This window comes from Salmo salar, chromosome 16 (assembly GCF_965601325.2).
Source record: "Salmo salar chromosome 16, fSalSal1, whole genome shotgun sequence".
NCBI lineage: Eukaryota > Metazoa > Chordata > Actinopteri > Salmoniformes > Salmonidae > Salmo > Salmo salar.
The window spans coordinates 72786110-72804322 of NC_138306.1; the positions used below are offsets into that span (position 1 = coordinate 72786110).

At 43.2% G+C, this 18213-nt stretch overlaps 1 long non-coding RNA gene and 1 pseudogene across 2 annotated transcripts; one reads left to right on the plus strand and one right to left on the minus strand.

Moving 5' to 3' along the window:
* Positions 1-245: 245 nt before the first annotated feature.
* LOC145861129 (uncharacterized) lies at positions 246-10403 on the minus strand. The gene is made up of 3 exons (XR_014380963.1): positions 9750-10403; positions 768-905; positions 246-608 (listed from the first exon to the last, which is right to left on the minus strand). It is a non-coding gene; the product is annotated as an uncharacterized LOC145861129 (long non-coding RNA).
* Positions 10404-10509: 106 nt separating this feature from the next.
* LOC106574576 (hemopexin-like) lies at positions 10510-18168 on the plus strand (annotated as a pseudogene). Its single transcript, XR_014380962.1, has 6 exons — positions 10510-14290; positions 15895-16107; positions 16468-16561; positions 16646-16772; positions 17115-17261; positions 17458-18168. The product of XR_014380962.1 is annotated as a hemopexin-like (transcript).
* The last annotated feature ends 45 nt before the right edge of the window (positions 18169-18213 follow it).

An 18213-nucleotide genomic window follows, 5' to 3' on the forward strand; every position in this document is an offset into this window, starting at 1 on the left:
TTTCACGCTCCCTCAATATTTGAGACATCTGTGGCATTATGTTGTGTTAGAAAACTGCACATTTTAGAATGGTCTTTGAATTGTCCCCAGCACAAGGTGTAGTGATCATGCTGTTTAATCAGCTTCTTGATATGCCACACCTGTCAGGGGGATGGATTATCTTGGCAAAGGAGAAATATTCACTAACAGGGATGTAAACACATTTGTTCACAAAATTTGAGAGAAATAAGCTTTTTGTGCGTATGGACATTTCTGGGATCTTTTATTTCAGCTCATGAAACATGGAACCAACACTTCGCATGTTGCGTTTACATTTTTTTTCAGTATAAGATTGAAAGAATAATGATGTTAAAAAGTTTAGTGAACATCTAAAATTCATACACTGCACTCTAAATGTCATACACTTTGTTGTGGAACAGTAATAACATTCCACCATCCTGCAGGTGGACTGCTGTTTATGTAACATTGTAGACTCAGGATGTTGACAGCGACTCCCTCACCCTCCCAGAATACCGACGGTGACAGTCAGTCGGATGCAGAAAGGTGCTATGAGCGTCTTGCTCTGCCTGTTGACGGCACTCATGCAGACGGTTAGTAAGTGGCCTCCACTAGAAAACAAGAGTGAACAAGTAAAACAAATGATTCCTCTATACTATTGTAGGCCTACTCCATACCAGAAGTAACTACCAACTCATAGAGATGAAATTACAATTTCATCATTTTTTCCGCTTCTTTTTTTAACAGTTCATTTTTATGTCACTACCAACCTCACTGCTGTTGTGATGGCTATGCAGATGGACAGAGCAGCCCCATATGCTACAGCTGGCTGCAGTCTTCCAGTATCCGTTGGGTTTTTGATCACTGAAACCAATTGGTGAAGATGAAGAGGGCTGTCCCGAGAAACTCTGCAATGCACGGGAGAACAAATGTTTCATACCGGCTGCGGTTGATATTCTTCTTTTCAGGTGGTTTCTCACATTCACTTTTGCATGTATGCAAGGGCTGTATTGGTGTACCAAACACGGCTAATTTCGGTTGTTTGCCAAAGTTAGTGGCACAATTACCCTAGCTAGCTACAACAGCTAACATGAAAACACACTCTCCTTCCTTAGTAGCGGAGTTAGCAAACGTTTTTCTCAAAGCATTCCAATTTGGAACGCAATAAAAAAAAATACAGTAGGTTTCAGAAAAGGGGACTCCAAATGCTTCTGTCAGGTTTTGAATTAGCTTGATTGTTTTAAAATCAATATAAACAATGTAGCTAAGTTGCTCAAGTCAAGGGGAGTTATGCAAATTGCTCAATTACACCCACAGTGCGAAAGCAAACCAACCCAAACAGATCTATATGGGCTCACAGATATCATCAATATCAGAACAGCAGGAGCAAGTCATTCAAATGATCCTGCCTTTGCTATCTGCCGACATCTAGTGGTTAGAACGTGCAAGGGAAATTGTGTTCCACCTGTGATCTCTAAATCTATTTTTACTAAGATTGTGCAGCACCTCCAACATAATGCATCATCATGATGTAGCCTATTTACTTTTTGACAAGTTATGACCTTGCAAGGACATGGGATGGTTGACTGTGGCATCTTTCTTTATAGCGAAACCCACAGTACAGAGATTTTAAATTGGATGGGGTTATCTTACATCTTGTCATGTGATCTGTATTATGTTAGGGAACTTAAATTTGACACAGATATGAGTTTGATATGGGTTTGATATGGGTATGATATGGGTTTGACAGAGAGTTTGTGTGCATGAGAGAAATTGACAGTGTAAGGGAATTTAGATATGCAGTCTGAACTATTTTGAAGAGTGAAGAATGGGGAGAAAGAAAGAAGGATAGCGGGAAAGGGGCTGAAGGGGGTGTGACGGAGAGGTGTGGACGGGACAGAGGAAGGATGTGATGCTGTAGGACGCAGCACAGAGAGCAGTGGAGGAAAAGGAGTGCACCTGACCCAGGTAAGATCCTTTCTGCTCTATTTAATCAAGGCTAATAGAATGAATAACAAAATATAGGAAGTGCTATAACTTTGCATGAATAGGTTTGCACAAGTACTGTGCACGACATGAACTCTTGACAGATTTCTTTGTGCCATAAATTGAAATTGATTTTACTGTAATTTGTTGGTATTGTAATGTTGACCTTTTCCTTGATTAGCGTTTTAAGTAAACATATAAGGATCTTTTGGGGAACTTTTAAAAGGTATTTCTGACATACAGCATTTTGTTAGTTATCGTACTTATACAGTAGTGGATGTTGATCACTTGATACTGGTGAAGGTGCCCTCAATAGGAATGTTATCGTTACATTTTTCCACTCAACACCTCAGCTAGTGCCATGCAGGTCCCTGGGTAACTTAGCAACCAGGGTCCCTCATTCAACATTTAACTGGGTAATGTGAGAGGGGACCGGTAGCTGCACTCCAACAGAGTGACTGTTATTTGTTTCACACGGACACAAAGGCCTATTTTCCCACATTCCATCAAACAAGTACGCGTCTGTACACCTGTCAGTTATTCTTTGGACTGGTTATATTCAGCAAAATGTGAATTGGGAGGAAAGTTTCTCTTTTCAAATGTGTTTATTTTTCCCTGTGATGTTATGTTCTTTTAAATATATTTTATTCCAATTGCGTGTTCTGAATGGGTCAATTGGGTTATTTTTTTACACAGGTTATCTGTTTTTACACAGGTTATCTGCCCTAGATAAATACAAAAGAGAATGAAGATGCATCATGGGATTGTCTATTCAATACATGAGCAACTGTGTTTTTACCCATTCACACTCTGAGGTCACATGTTTCCAGGGGGACCTTATTGTGCAGGGCACTGAGGTAAACTGATACCCCACTCTTTCATCCTAGAAAAAGCCCTGTTGTTTTGCTTCTGGGGCTGAAAGTTTTCTCTAACTAGGGCTTCATACTTAGCTTACAGTGCTGTGAAAAAGTATTTGCCCCCTTTCAGATTTTCTCTATTTTTGCATATTTTCTGTAATGAATGTTGTCAGATCTTCAACCAAAACATAATATTAGATTAAGGGAACCTGAGTTTACAAATAACACAAAAAAAGGATACTTCTTTTATTTATTTAATTAACAAAGTTATGTAACACCAATTACCCTGTGTGAAAAAGTAATTGCCCCCTTACACTCAATAACTGGTTGTGTCACCTTTAGCTGCGATGATTGCAACCAAACGCTTCCTGTAGTTGTTGATCAGTCTCTCACATCACTGTGGAGGAATTTTGGCCCACTGCTTTAAGTCAGTGACACTTCTGAGTTTTCAAGCATGAACTGCTCATTTCAAGTCCTGCCACAACATCTCAATTGGGATTAGGTCTGGACTTTGACTAGTCCATTCCAAAACTTCAAATGTTTAGCTTTTTAGCCATTTTCATGTAGACTTGATTGTGTGTTTTGGATCATTGTCTTGCTGCATGACCCAGCTACGCTTCAGCTTCAGCTCACAGACGGATGGCCTGACATTCTCCTGTAGAATTCTCTGATACAGAGCAGATTTCATGGTTCCTTCTATTAAGGCAAATCATTCAGGTCCTGAGGCAGCAAATTATCCCCAAACCTCAGACTACCACCACAATGCTTGACCATCGGTATGAGGTTCTTGCTGTGGAACGCAGTGTTTGGTTTTCGCCAGGCATAATGGGACCCATGTTGTCCAAAAAGTTATACTTTTGAATCATCTGTCCATAGAGCATTCTTCCAAGCGCCTTGATGATCATCCAGGTGCTCCCAGGCGCTTTATGGCAAACTTGAGTCAACGTTTTGGACTACATGAGTTCCATTATGTCTGGCGAAAACCAACGGTCAAGCATGGTGGTGGTAGTATGATGGTTTGGGGATGCTTTGCTGCCTCAGAACCTGGATGACTTGCCTTAATAGAAGGAACCATGAAATCTGCTCTGTATCAGAGAATTCTACAGGAGAATGTCAGGCCACCCATCTGTGAGCTGAAGCTGAAGCGTAGCTGGGTCATGCAGCAAGACAATGATCCAAAACACACAATCAAGGCTACATGAAAATGGCTAAAAAGCAAAACATTAGAAGTTTTGGAATGGACTAGTCAAAGTCAAACATTTTATTTGTTTTGTTATTTGTAAACTCAGGTTCCCTTTATATAATATTAGGTTTTAGTTGAAGACCTGATAACGTTCAGTATCAAAAATATGCAAAAATAGAGAAAATCTGAAAGGGGGCAAATACTTTTACACGGCACTGTATATCCACACACGCCATGCAGATTTTCAAAACGTGTTTCCTCAGACAGTGATATATAATGTACGTAACATAATTCTGGTAGCCTACGTCACACATTAGGCATCTGACATGATCTGCTGTCCCTTATAGGCACTTGATGTTTGTACTGAAAGATAGAGCTCAGTTTCAGTGCCTTGGGCAGATAAGGAGTGCTGTCCACATGTGGTGACAATAGCGGTCTGTGTTCTGATTGCAAACAACCATTTTGAGTCATTTAGTAAAAAGTGAAACTAAGAGACAATGCTGGTTCCAAGATGATTGACCAGTGAAGCGCTGAGCGTTACAGCGGCTGAAAAGAAGACAGTGTCAATTGAAAAAAAATATTTAGGGCCCTGAACCACTCATCTCATCTACCTAGAGAATTACACATGATCCTACTAATAATATACAGAGGGATTTTAGGATCTATATGTTGTATTCAGAGGTATCTGCTGGCACTGCTGCAGAACATAGTGTCTAACCTAAGGGTCTAAGAACATGGTGATGACATGGGAGTACACACTAGAATACTGAGAAACAGAGTACAATTACAATGACTCAGCCTTGTCTCAATTATCATAGGACCACAGGAATGCAACTAAAATAATGAAACCTAAGCACTTTCTAAGCCTGCCTTTCTTCAGCAGGTGAGTCTTAGACATTTGTTTTCTGTTCATTGTCAGAGCAGAAACATACAAATCTTTTTTGAGTCTGTTGTTCTTTGATTACCAAAGTGTCTGTCACTGTTTGAATAAAGATATGGTACAAATCACAGGAGGTTGGTGGCACCTTCATTGGGGAGGATGGGCTCGTGGTAATGGCTGGAGCAGAATTGGTGGACTGGTAGAACGGTTTCTATGTGTTTGATGCCATTCCATTTTCTCTGTTCCAGACGTTATTATGAGCCATCCTCCCCCTCAGCATCCTTCACGGGTACAAATTTAGTCTTTCCTTGTCACTCACATTTGAGACCAACATCAACCTTTTTCTTGCTGATCATTTTACACAAATTCAACTATTTCACGCTCTTTTCCCAGGATTCAACAGCAAGCTGAAGATTGAAACATACCAGAACAACAAGAAGATTCTCCATCTTCTCCTCTGTGATGTTAATGAGGTCTCACTCCGAGAGAAAAGCCTCCTTCCCTGGCCTCTCAGCCCTGATGCCACCCACCTCCCCCATACAGAGAGACCTAAACTCCCCCAGGGGGTCCATCTTCGCACCCCTATCCCTTACCGATCCACCCAGCTGGGTGACGCTGGCCCTCTTCAATGTAGAGCAGGGTGAGAAAGAGCTGCAGAGCCTTAGAGAACGACAGACAAGTGAGGTGGAGGAAATGAACCGAGAGCTTGACAACGCCATCATTGAGGCTCAGAGACAAGAGCGCCGACTGCTGGAAAAAGTTGAGCAGGACCACCGAGAAGCCCAGCGGCGCCTGGAGCAGGTGAAGAGGGAGAACGCTGCGGCGGTGCGGGTTGGACAGTCCCTGGTGGACCGGCAGCTCCGCAAACTGGGCCAACTGAAGGAGCAGGTCCAGAGATGGGGTGGAAGCAGTGGGGGACCCAATAAGAACCAGCTTCAGAGGGGTGTGGCAGAAGTTACACAGCCTTGGGAAATCTCCCTCTCCTTAAAGAGGGTCACTTTTCAGCCAGGTACGCAGCTGAAGGATGTTAGGTTAGGGGAGGTACATGTCCAGGATCAAAATCTGAACTACCCTATTGGTGTCTGCGGTGAAACAGGGAAGAAATGTGCTCTTCACTCAGGGGAGATGAAGTTTGGAGACCGTGGATCATTTGAAGTTCGGAAGGACCTTTCATCCACATCAAATAGTGGGAGCATGCGTGTAGTCAGGAAGCTCCGCCTGTCCACCACAGACAAGGATGAGCCAAAGTCACCAGTCTCAAAGCCACCGCTCAGTCCCCGGCATCGAGGAGCATCTGAGTCATCCATGGATGAGGAGCTAGATACACATGGCCAGGACCTCTTCCTGGCTATCCCTCCAATCTCCAGCCAAGGGGAGTCGGAGGGAGACGAACCAGGCTGTGGACAAACTGGAAACAAGAAAAGCTCCATCCTCAAGTGTCAGAGAAAGCAAAGGACCCTGGTTCTCGTCCCCAGCGAGGAACCCTCCTGCCCTCCAGAACATAGTGACCAACCACAGACCACTCCCAAAATCAGCCATGGAGAACCCCATCCCATGTACAGCCTCCTGGACCTATCTTCAAGACGCGCTCACTTGCGTCGAAGGCTGTCACCCAGCAAATCCCCCCGTGGAACATCCACTAATGGGGGGAGTCCCCCATCCCCGGCTGGCAGTGAGGACTGCTACAACTACATCACCAGCCCCTCTCCTAGTAACAATGCCTCCCTGAACCAGGAACACCGACGCGCCATGTCGATGGCGGACCTCTCCAGGAAGACCCGTCCCTTGATCAATGGGGGAAAGGGTGCTCATCTGGGATTTAAGAGAGACAACCACTCCTGTCTATCATCTGCCTCCTCAACCCTGGAGCAAGGGAATGGATCTGAGTCTGGCGGAAGAAGCCCCACAAGCTCAGATGAAAGAGAATCAAGATACCAGGGAAGGAGTGTAGGTTCTAACTGTGTGAGTCGATCTCTGTCCATGTCGGCTATTGACGCCGAAAGCCACCCTACAGTCAAGGAGAAACAATCAGACAATAGAAGGAGAGACAAACCAGAGCCAATCCTGAGAGACCTGGAGGAGGAAGCGGGTTCAAGTGCCTTTGAGTCAGCAAATCTGATCAAGCAGTTTGGAAAGCAGGGCTCAGGGCGCTCCGACTTCAACCTGCCCAGCGGGCTCCACGCCACTGTCAAAGGGCAGCTCTTTGTGGTAGACTGTGGCAACGCCCGAATTCAGGTGACCGACCTTCAGAAGTATGTTGTGCAGCAGGTGTCCCCTACTGGAACTGAGAGATCCGCCCGCATCTGCAACTACTTTGATGTGGCTGTGAACGACAAGGGCCTCATTGCGCTGACATGTGCTGCAGAGCGTGCCGTGTTGGTGTTCAGCCGTCATGGACGCCTCCTCCAGACCTTCGGGGGTAACATGATAGGATCCACCCATGAAGAGCTAGATGCACCCAGGGGAGTGACCGTCACCCGTCTGGATGAGTTCCTGGTGGCCGACATCAAGCGTGGAACTCTAACTGCCCTGATGCTGGACACCAAGACAGGCGCAAGGCTGGAGCGCACCATAATCACAGGATTCCACAGGCCCTACCTGGTGGCTGCCTGCCTGACCTCTGGGCTGATGGCTGTGTCTGAGCGGGGCAACGAGACTGGCCGTGCGCCTTGCATCCGAGTGCTGGAACCTGGCTGGAACACCATCCGTGTCCTAGGGTTGTGCTCCGGCATGGGGCCCGTCCTGGCCTGCCCCTGGGGCCTCAGCATCGACAGTGATGGGGATGTCCTGGTGGCAGACTGGGGCAGGTTGCACCGCGTCCTGCTGTACCCTGCCAAGGGCCTAGGCTGGCCCCTTGTTACCCAGGGTCTGAGCAGCCCCCGAGGCCTGGCCCTGCTGCCGGAGGGCCAGCTAGTGGTGTCAGACAGCATGAACCACTGTATCAAGATCTACCAATACAAGTGAGACACTGGCGGGGTGAAGCTGTCAAGATGAGGATGGAAAGAGGAAGATGAAGAAGTAGGCATTCTCTAGTCAACACCGATGCTGATTTCAGTAAATAACAACTACTTTGGCATAATCCTAGAGGATCCTGTTGAGAATTTCATGTTCTTCTAGAAAAAGTGAATCATAAGACACAATGTAGGGTACAAATTGTGAAAGATGACAGACTGTATAGAGTTGTGGAGAACAGTAGAGAAGATTACATCTTTATTACAGCAGAGGACAATTTCATTTGCAGCAAATGTTTTATCTTGTTTTTAATTTGCCCATTGTCTTAAATGTGATAATCATAGTTTGATAATGAACCAAATGAAAATGGTGAAGAATAGCTGTATATAGCAAAAATATATTTAGCAGAAGCATAATTGCATTTTAATAGCTACTACAGTGTAGAGCAGCAGTGAATTATTTACACCATATAACACAAAATTAAGGGTCCGTGCTCTCCGGCATCCTTGGGACATCCCTACCCCATAAATGTTTAAGGTAACGGTTAAGGTCAGGGTTAGGTAAGGGTTATGGTTAAGGTTAAGGTAAGGGTAGGGGTTAAGGTTAGGGTTAGGTAAGGGTTATGGTTAAGGTTAGGGCTAGGGTAAGGGTAGAGGTTAAGGTTAAGGTTAAGGTTAGGGTTAGGGTTTAGAGTAGGGATGTCCCAAGGATCCCCGATAGCACTGACCCAAAAATAAGGGTGGAACTTTGTATCTGTTATTAGAGTTCTAGGTATTTCAATGAAAATTGAAGACACATTTAAAATGGCTTGCTGTTGTTATGAGTAGTTGATTACTCACAAAATAAACTAACTGTTCGCAAAATTGGCCATTTTATATAATGTGTAACAACAGGTTATGTGATGTTGCAGTAATTTCACCTCTGCCCTTACAAAAAAAGATTGCCGTTTTGAAACTGCAGTAAAGTGCAGTAACTGCAGTCGATTGTGGTATTTTGGACGCAGTAATTGCAAAATTACTGCAGTAAAAAGAAAGTAGTATTTTGGACACAGTATTTGCAGCATACTGCAGTTATACTGCACTCTAACAACAGTTATACTACAGTGTACTGCAGTTACTGTACACTGCAGTCTGACTGCACATTTGTTCGTAAGGTTGAAGTCTAAAAGCTTTTGAAATGCTGTCTATCCCCAGTAGTTATGTTGTGAAATACAGTAATGTGTAATAGCCTACGGTATGGTAATGACTTTGAATTGAATACATTTATCATGAGACTGCCACCTCAAATATAATCAAATATACTGTGGATTTAATCACATTTTATGTGTATTGATTGTCAATTACATTGTAAATATTTAATTAAAATTTGGATTGGGTTTAAATCTTTATTGCAATGTACTCATTCTTTATTTTGACTTCTTTCTTAGAAATCCAGTGTCTATAGTTTCAAATGATAGAACAAAGATAAGCAAGGGTCCTTCTGTTACAGAGTGGTGTTTATCGCCCTGTCTGACTCTGATCTCTGTGCTCCTACTGTGTGAACTCGTCCAAAGTCCTGGCTAAAAAGTGTGCCACTTGGAACCGGGAAATGATATTTCATCTGACCCAATGATGTTGGCCAAACCAGATTAACGTGTAACATCCCAACATGTTCAATATTTTACTTTTATCATAATAGAATTTGCCATATAAACATATAGTTGGATTTATACAAAAAATGTTATGTGCTCATATTGATTGCATTGTATTAGATGCATATATAAAACAGTTTCTGCTAAATAATCGTTTTGCAACAGCAAAAAGTCCTACACTCCCCCTGCTCTTTCAGTAAACAGAGCACAGAACTACCCACACTCCCACACACAAAAGACACGTTGGGAAATTCACCCACTCACAGGCAGATCCAGTATAAATGGTCTGGTCAGCTCCTGCTCAGGCACCTTTCTCAGCTCAGCTCTCTTCGGTACCTGGACCCAAAGGAGGACCGCTCAACGTGATGCTTCTCCCCCAAACACTCTGCCTGTGCTTGGCACTAGCACTCAGCTATGCTGCTCCAACGTGAGAACTGCTGATGAACTGCTAAGCCTTTACATTTACATGTTAGTCATTTAGCAGACGCTCTTATCCAGAGCAACTTACAGGAGAAATTAGGTTTAAGTGCTTTGCTCAACAGCACATTGACAGATTTTTCACCCAGTCGGCTCGGGGATTCGAACCAGCGACCTTCGGTTACTGGCCCAACGCTCTTAACCGCTGGGCTACCAAAATCGCATCCACGTTCAGTGTAGCCACAGCTAAACACACTGCCTCTAAATTGCCTCTGTACTTGCTTTGTTAAACTGTTACTTTATTCAACACATTATGAGCTTCGCTGTGCTGTGTTAAGACATGTCTTATGCAACACAATTGGATACTATGCTGCCCCACATTGGCTGGGTTAGTTCCATAAGTTTGTTTGCAATATCACAGAGGTCAAAGGCAGGATCAATAACCCAAACACACAAAGAGCGGTCAAAGTCAATCATGTACCTCAGCACTTCTGTCACTGATTCACCCCGTTACCTCATCATTACAGAGCCCCTTCATAACAGTCAGGTATCCCTTTGAGCTGCTCTATTTGGAATAGGGCCGTGTATACTACAGCATCATTATTGGTCTATCTACCCAGAGGGTGGAGTTATGATGTGCAGTGTATTATCTCATTTCCCATCTCTATGACCTGACTCATGTCTCATCAGAATGAGGACATTATGTTTTATGATGAATAATGTCTGCTTTTTTCTACGCAGGCTCCATGATGTAATGATGGCAGGTGAGTCTAAGATCCATATTCATTTAACAGCCTGTCAAAATGCAACTCATTGACTGATCCAGGCATGCTAGGCAAGGCAAACAACTAGGGTTGCAACTTGCCATGGGCACAGGTGTTATTCAATTCCATTTCAGCCCGTTACGCATGTCCTACATGCTTTTATATGAGAGTAGGATGCATGACTTCCAAATAACCACACCGTACCCTTTCATGCGGCGAAATGTTGGAATAATGAAAAGTCATTCAACCTGCATCTCACCTTGACTCTGACTGGCCCATTAGACCACGGCCACGACCATCACGAGGATCAGGTCCACCACAATGCCAACCCAGACCGATGTGACGGCATCAAGTTTGATGCCATCACCCCCGACGAGAAAGGAAACACCTTCTTCTTCAAGGGTATCAAAACCATGTTATGAGTAATCCTTTTTACCCTCATTCTCCCTTGTCATTGTCATGATATGTCATTATGTCCCCATCAGGATGGCCAGGGTTACGGGTACACTCTTAGAAAAAAGGTACAATCTAGAACTTAAAAGGGTTCTTTGGCTGTCCCCATAGGAGAACCCTTTGAAGAACCCTTTTTGGTTCCAGGTAGAAACATTTTGGTTCCATGTAAAACCCTTTCCCCAGAGGGTTCAACATGGAAACCAAAAGAGTTCTACCTGGAACCAAAATGATGGGGACAGCCGAACATCCCTTTTGGAACCCTTTTTTCTAAGAGTGTAGTGGATTAGTTAGTGGGCATTTTGTTATGACCTGCAAACGTGTGTTTGTGCTAGATATTTTTGAATTGTTTAAGGAGCGTGTAAGCTTACATTTCCATGAGTATAACTGATCCCAGAGCTTAACTATGCTACTCTAAGGGGATCACCTGTGGAAGGGCTTCACTGGTCCAGCTCAGGTCTCCAGTGCCTTCTTCAAGGAGCTAGACGACTACCATCACCTGGGGCATGTTGACGCTGCCTTCCGCATGCACAACAAAGTAAAGCCTGAAGACCAGGATCACATCTACCTTTTCCTGATACTGTCAATATCAATGATGTAGTCGATATCCATATGAATAGGCCCTTAAACACGTAGTTTTACTAGTGACTCATCAGCTTGGGCAATCTTTTTAAAAGTCAAATTATGCAATCATGTGTTCCCATTACCATTGTAAACAGCATTCAGAGGCATCATGCCCATAGGGGGCATAGTAGCACGTGCCCCCTCATATTTGTCCTGTAAAAAATACATACAAAATATATACATTTGAAGTCGGAAGTTTACATACCCCTTAGCCAAATACATTTAAACTCAGTTTTTCACAATTCCTGACATTTAATCCTAGTGAAAATGCCCTGTCCTAGGGCATTTTAAGAATGTGAAATGTCTGAATAATAGTCGAGTGACTGATTTATTTCAGCTTTTATTTCTTTCATCACATTCCCAGTGGGTCAGAAGATTACATACACTCAATTAGTATTTGGTAGCATTGCCTTTAAATTGTTTAACTTGGGTCAAACATTTTAGGTAGCCTTCCACAAGCTTCCCACAATAAGTTGGGTGAATTTTGGCCCATTCCTCCTGACAGAGCTGGTATAACCGAGTCAGGTTTGTAGGCCTCTTTGCTCGCACATGCTTTTTCAATTCTGCCCACAAATTTTCTATAGGAATGAGGTCAGGGCTTTGTGATGGCCACTCCAATACCTTGACTTTGTTGTCCTTAAGCCATTTTGCCACAACTTTGGAAGTATGCTTGGGGTCATTGTCCATTTGGAGGATCCATTTGTGACCAAGCTTTAACTTCCTGACTGATGTCTTGAGATCTTGCTTCAATATATCCACATAATTTTCCTCCCTCATGATGCCATCTATTTTGTGAAGTGCACCAGTCCCTCCTGCAGCAAAGCACCCCCACAAAATGATGCTGCCACCCCCGTGCTTCACGGTTGGGATGATGTTCTTAGGGCTTGCAAGCCTCCCCCTTTTTCCTCCAAACATAACGATGGTCATTAAGGCCAAACAGTTCTATTTTTGTTTCATCAGACCAGAGGACATTTCTCCAAAAAGTACGATCTTTGTCCTCATGTGCAGTTGCAAACCGTAGTCTGGCTTCTTTATGGCAGTTTTGGAGCGGTGGCTTCTTCCTTGCTGAGCGGCCTTTCAGGTTGTCGATATAGGACTCGTTTTACTGTGGATATAGATACTTTGTACCTGTTTCCTCCAGCATCTTCACAAGGTCCTTTGCTGTTGTTCTGGGATTGATTTGCACTTTTCGCACCAAAGTAGGTTCATCTCTAGGAGACAGAATGCATCTCCTTCCTGAGCGGTACGACGGCTGCGTGATCCCATGGTGTTTATACTTGCGTACTATTGTTTGTACAGATGAATGTGGTACCTTCAGGCATTTGTAAATTGCTCCCAAGGATGAATCAGACTTGTGGAGGTCTACATTGTTTTGTTTCTGAGGTCTTGGCTGATTTCTTTTGATTTTCCCATGATGTCAAGCAAAGAGGCACTGAGTTTGAAGATAGGCCTTGAAATACATCCACAGGTACACCTCCAATTGACTCAAATTATGTCAATTAGCCTATCAGAAGCTTCTAAAGCCATGACATCATTTTCTGGAATTTTCCAAGCTGTTTAAAGGCACAGTCAACTTAGTGTATGTAAACTTCTGACCCACTGGAATTGTGATACAGTGAATTATAAGTGAAATAATCTGTCTGTAAACAATTGTTGGAAAAATTACTTGTGTCATGCACAAAGTAGATGTCCTAACCGACTTGCCAAAACTATAGTTTGTGAACAAGAAATTTGTGGAGTGGTTGAAAAACAAGTTTTAATGACTTCAACCTAAGTGTATGTAAACTTCCGACTTCAACTGTATATTTTAATATATATATATATTATCTTTTTCTTACATTTTTGGTTGTTGTTTCTATGTCATGCTACTAGCCACCTAGCAATTTTATGAAGTTGGCTTAAGCTAGCCCAGATAGGTTCCCAATCTCCCAACCGCATAACTAGCTAGGAAGAAGCCATTACAGGCTATCAGTCAAGTTGGAGTAGCTAGCTTGTCAAACTGTCTTATCTGGCATGCCTACTAGCAAGGTTGGTCGACTTTATAAAAGCAAGCATTTACTAAATGTACTGAATAAGACTAATATTCCTTCAATCTTTTACCAAGATTTTAGCAGAGATGCATAGAAGCATATTTAGGTTCTTTAAAAAAAGAACCATCAGTCAGAAGCAGACAGAAAGCTCGAGATATGCTTAGATATGCAGAAAAATAAACATTTTTTACGAAGAATTAAGCATAGTGATTATGGCTCAAGATTGCAGGAAAAGGCTGTGCAGGTGTCTGAAAAATGTTAAATTCTCCAACTTCGGACCACCCCCCTGCCATCCTCACATACTTTGTGCACCCTCAGATTTTGGGGGTGTATGACACCTCTGACAGCATTCACTTAATATACTCAGTATACTCAATCCCTCCTCCATTACAGGACGACAAGGTTTTCAGCTACTATAACCACAGTCTGGAGGAGGGCTACCCCAAGGACATCCAGCTGGACATCCAGCTGGAGTGCCCCAAGGGAGAGTGTAACTCAGACTCTGTCCTTTTCTTCAAGGGTAAGCCTGTTAACCCTTTGATGAGACCATTATGAACATTTCTCGGGTTTATTGCTATAAACTCTGTCAAACTCTGTCAATCACTGTATTCTTATCGGCAGACTCAATAGCCTTGGTTTCTCAAATTACTGCCTCGCCTGGTTCACCAACTACTTCGCAGACAGAGTTCAGTGTGTCAAATCGGAGGGCCTGTTGTCTGGACATCTGGCAGTCTCTATGGGGGTACTACAGGGTTCAATTCTCGGGCCGACTCTTTTCTCTGTATACATCAGTGATGTCGCTCTTGCTGCTGGTGATTCCCTGATCCACCTCTACGCAGACGACACCATTCTGTATACATCTGGCCCTTCTTTGGACACTGTGTTAACTAACCTCCAGACGAGCTTCAATGGCATACAACACTCCTTCCGTGGCCTCCAACTGCTCTTAAACGCTAGTAAAACCAAATGCATGCTTTTCAACCATGCCCGACTAGTATCACTACTCTGGACGGTTCTGACCTAGAATATGTGGACAACTACAAATACCTAGGTGTCTGGCTAGACTGTAAACTCTCCTTTCAGACTCATATCAAACATCTCCAATACAAAATCAAATCTACAATCGTCTTTCTATTTCGCAACAAAGCCTCCTTCACTCACGCCGCCAAACTTACCCTTGTAAAACGGACTATTCTACCGATCCTCGACTTCGGCGATGTCATCTACAAAATAGCTTCCAATACTCTACTCAGCAAACTGGATGCAGTCTATCAGAGTGCCATCGTTTTGTTGCCAAAGCCCCTTATACCACCTACCACTGCGACCTGTATGCTCTAGTCGGCTGGCCATTACTACATATTCGTCGCCAGACACACTGGCTCCAGGTCATCTATAAGTCGATGCTAGGTTAAAGCTCTGCCTTATCTCAGCTCACTGGTCACGATGACAACACCCGCCCGTAGCACGCGCTCCAGCAGGTATATCTCACTGGTCATCCCCTTTGGCCGCCTTTCCTTCCAGTTCTCTGCTGCCATTGACTGGAACGAATTGCAAAAATCGCTGAAGCTGTAGACTTACATTTCCCTCACTAACTTCAAACATCAGCTATCTGAGCAGCTAACCAATCGCTGCAGCTGTACATAGTCCATCTGTAAATAGCCCACCCAATCTACCTACCTCATCCCCATATTGTTTTTATTTACTTTTCTGCTCTTTTGCACACCAGTATCACTACTTGCACATCATCATCTGCTCATCTATCACTCCAGTGTTAATTTGCTAAACTGTAATTACTTTTTATTGCTTTACCTCCTCACGCCATTTGCACACACTGTATATAGACTTTCTTTTTTTCTATTGTGTTATTGACTACGCTTGTTTATTCCATGTGTAACTCTGTGTTGTTGTTTGTGTCGCACTGCTTTGCTTTATCTTGGCCAGGTCGCAGTTGTAAATGAGAACTTGTTCTCAACTAGCTTAACTGGTTAAATAAAGGTGAAAAAAATATATAAAAAAATAAACATGAATAAATTATCCAGAGACAACATACCAGGAAATGTGTTATGGATATCAAGGTTCCTAGTCTTGATGTGAGCTGCCTTGCGTATGTTTTCTCTCTCACAGGAGAAGAAGTGTACAACTATGACATCGCCACACAGTCAGTAAAGGAGAGACAGTGGGCCCACCTGCGCAACTGTACGTCTGCCTTCCGTTGGCTAGAGCACTACTACTGTTTCCATGGTCACAACTTCACCCGGTTCCACCCTGTATCTGGGGAGGTGAATGGAGTGTACCCCAAGGACGCCAGACACGACTTCATGAGGTGCCCCAATTTCGGTAAGAGAACCATGCAAAGGATGTTACCCTTCCTCCTTTATCAAAATCAGTTCATTGTCAGAGAAGACTGGTGGGAGGAGCTATAGGAGGATGGGCTCATTGTAATGGCTGGAATAGTATAAATGGAACGGCATCATCAACACATCAAACATATAGAAACCACATGTTTGACTCCATTCCATTTATTCCATTCCAGCAATTACAATTAGCGTGTCCTCCTATAGCTCATCCCACAAGCCCCCTCTGCCCAGTGTGTATGCTGTGAGATTGAACAGATGAACGGTGAATGGTAATAACAACACCATTTCAGGGAAACAAAGCTTTTGGATTGTGTTGAGACATGTTATTGTTGGATTGTAGGCCATGGCGGTGAGGCAAAGGTTCCCAAAATGCAGTGAAGTGACTCTGGATGCCATCACCTCAGACGACTCAGGCAAAACCTATGCCTTCCCTGGTAAGAACTAAGCCTTTGTGTTAAATTGTGCGCACAACTCGCATAAGACAGTTGCCAATTTTCACTTCCGTCCCACTTCCTCAGGTCGTATTTATATTTGTTTAGACACCCATTGTGATGGTAAACACGCCTTCCCCATTGCCAGAACCTGGAAGTGGCCAACGGGGTGGACGCAGTCTTCTCCTATAGTGACAAGATCTACATCATCAAGGTGGGTCAAAGGTTACAGGATGTAGGGGAAGACAGGGACTTCACTTGCAATAAATAACATGTTCAAAGCTTTACTCACTACAGTACCTTTATTGTTTATTGTTATTCACTGTATATTTACTCCTCATGTCACTTTAACTCTGCATTGATGGAAAAAGACCCTTAAGTATTTCACTGTTAGTCTACACCTGTTGTTTACGGAGGATGTCACAACAGAACATTTATTTGATTTGAGTATTTAGGAAATTACTTTTTTTCAGTCAACTGTTTTGTTACCCATCATGCCTATGTTTGTCCCATGGCACATAAAACACCCCTGAATGCCACCATTTCCGGTTGACAGGGCGACCAAGTTTACATCTACAAATCAGCAGCTCTCTCCACTCTGATTGAGGGCTACCCTAAAAGCCTGGAAGAGGAGCTGGGCATCGAAGGGCCTGTGAACGAGCCTTTGTTTGTACAGATCACCATATTGTGCACATTATTCAAGGTAACTAATTGGACATTGAACTTGAGTACATTCAAATCTATCCAAAAAAGGGTTGTTGATCTTTTTACATCAATATTCGCCAAAAATGTGATTTTCCTGTGTGAGAAATTGTTTGATATTGAGATAAAATCAGCTGCATTGGACCTTTAACACACTCAATGAAAAACACTTTTTCTGTCTCTATTTCCCCCTACAGGACAGAAGATGCAGGACATTGACCTGTCTGCCACCCCTAGGATAGTAGCCAGAGAGGCGCCACTGCCCATCTATGGCATCGAGGCAGGAATGTGTGGCCCTGATGGCATCAATGTGTTTGTGGGCTCTGAGTACTACCACTACGAGACACCCAGGCTTCTGGCTTTCAGCAGGATCCACCCAGAGCCTAACAAAATCCTCCCAGACATGATGGGCTGTGTGGAATAGGAGTCAGTTTATGTTAGATACCTTTTCAAAGAATGTCAACTGTGATCATCTGTCCTCAATGGACAACATGGTGTCTTATTAGAAAATTAGCCAAATTTGCTGTCAAAACATATAATCACATGTTAAACTGTCCAGTGAAAGTTAATTTGCTGTTAACTCATACCCAAATAACATTATTGACTCATCCTATAATATTTTCTGTGGCCAAAGCATACATTTGAGAAATAACACTTCAGAAATCCCACCTTAAATTTTAATTTCAAACAGACCGTTTAAAAAATGCTTGCTATTTCCTCATAGAGGATGATATCATCAGCGTTCTACTCGCATTAATATTTGTAATGATCGGTATATGCCAAAACCATTCTGTTGTGTTGGGGTAACTAATACAGAAAATCTGCATTTAAACATACTTAATTTAAAAAAACATGGAAGGAAAACTATTTATCTCATATTGGAATTAATTGTAGGTCATATTTCATAGAAATCTGGAAACACTGGGCAGTTACTTTAACTTGACACCACAACT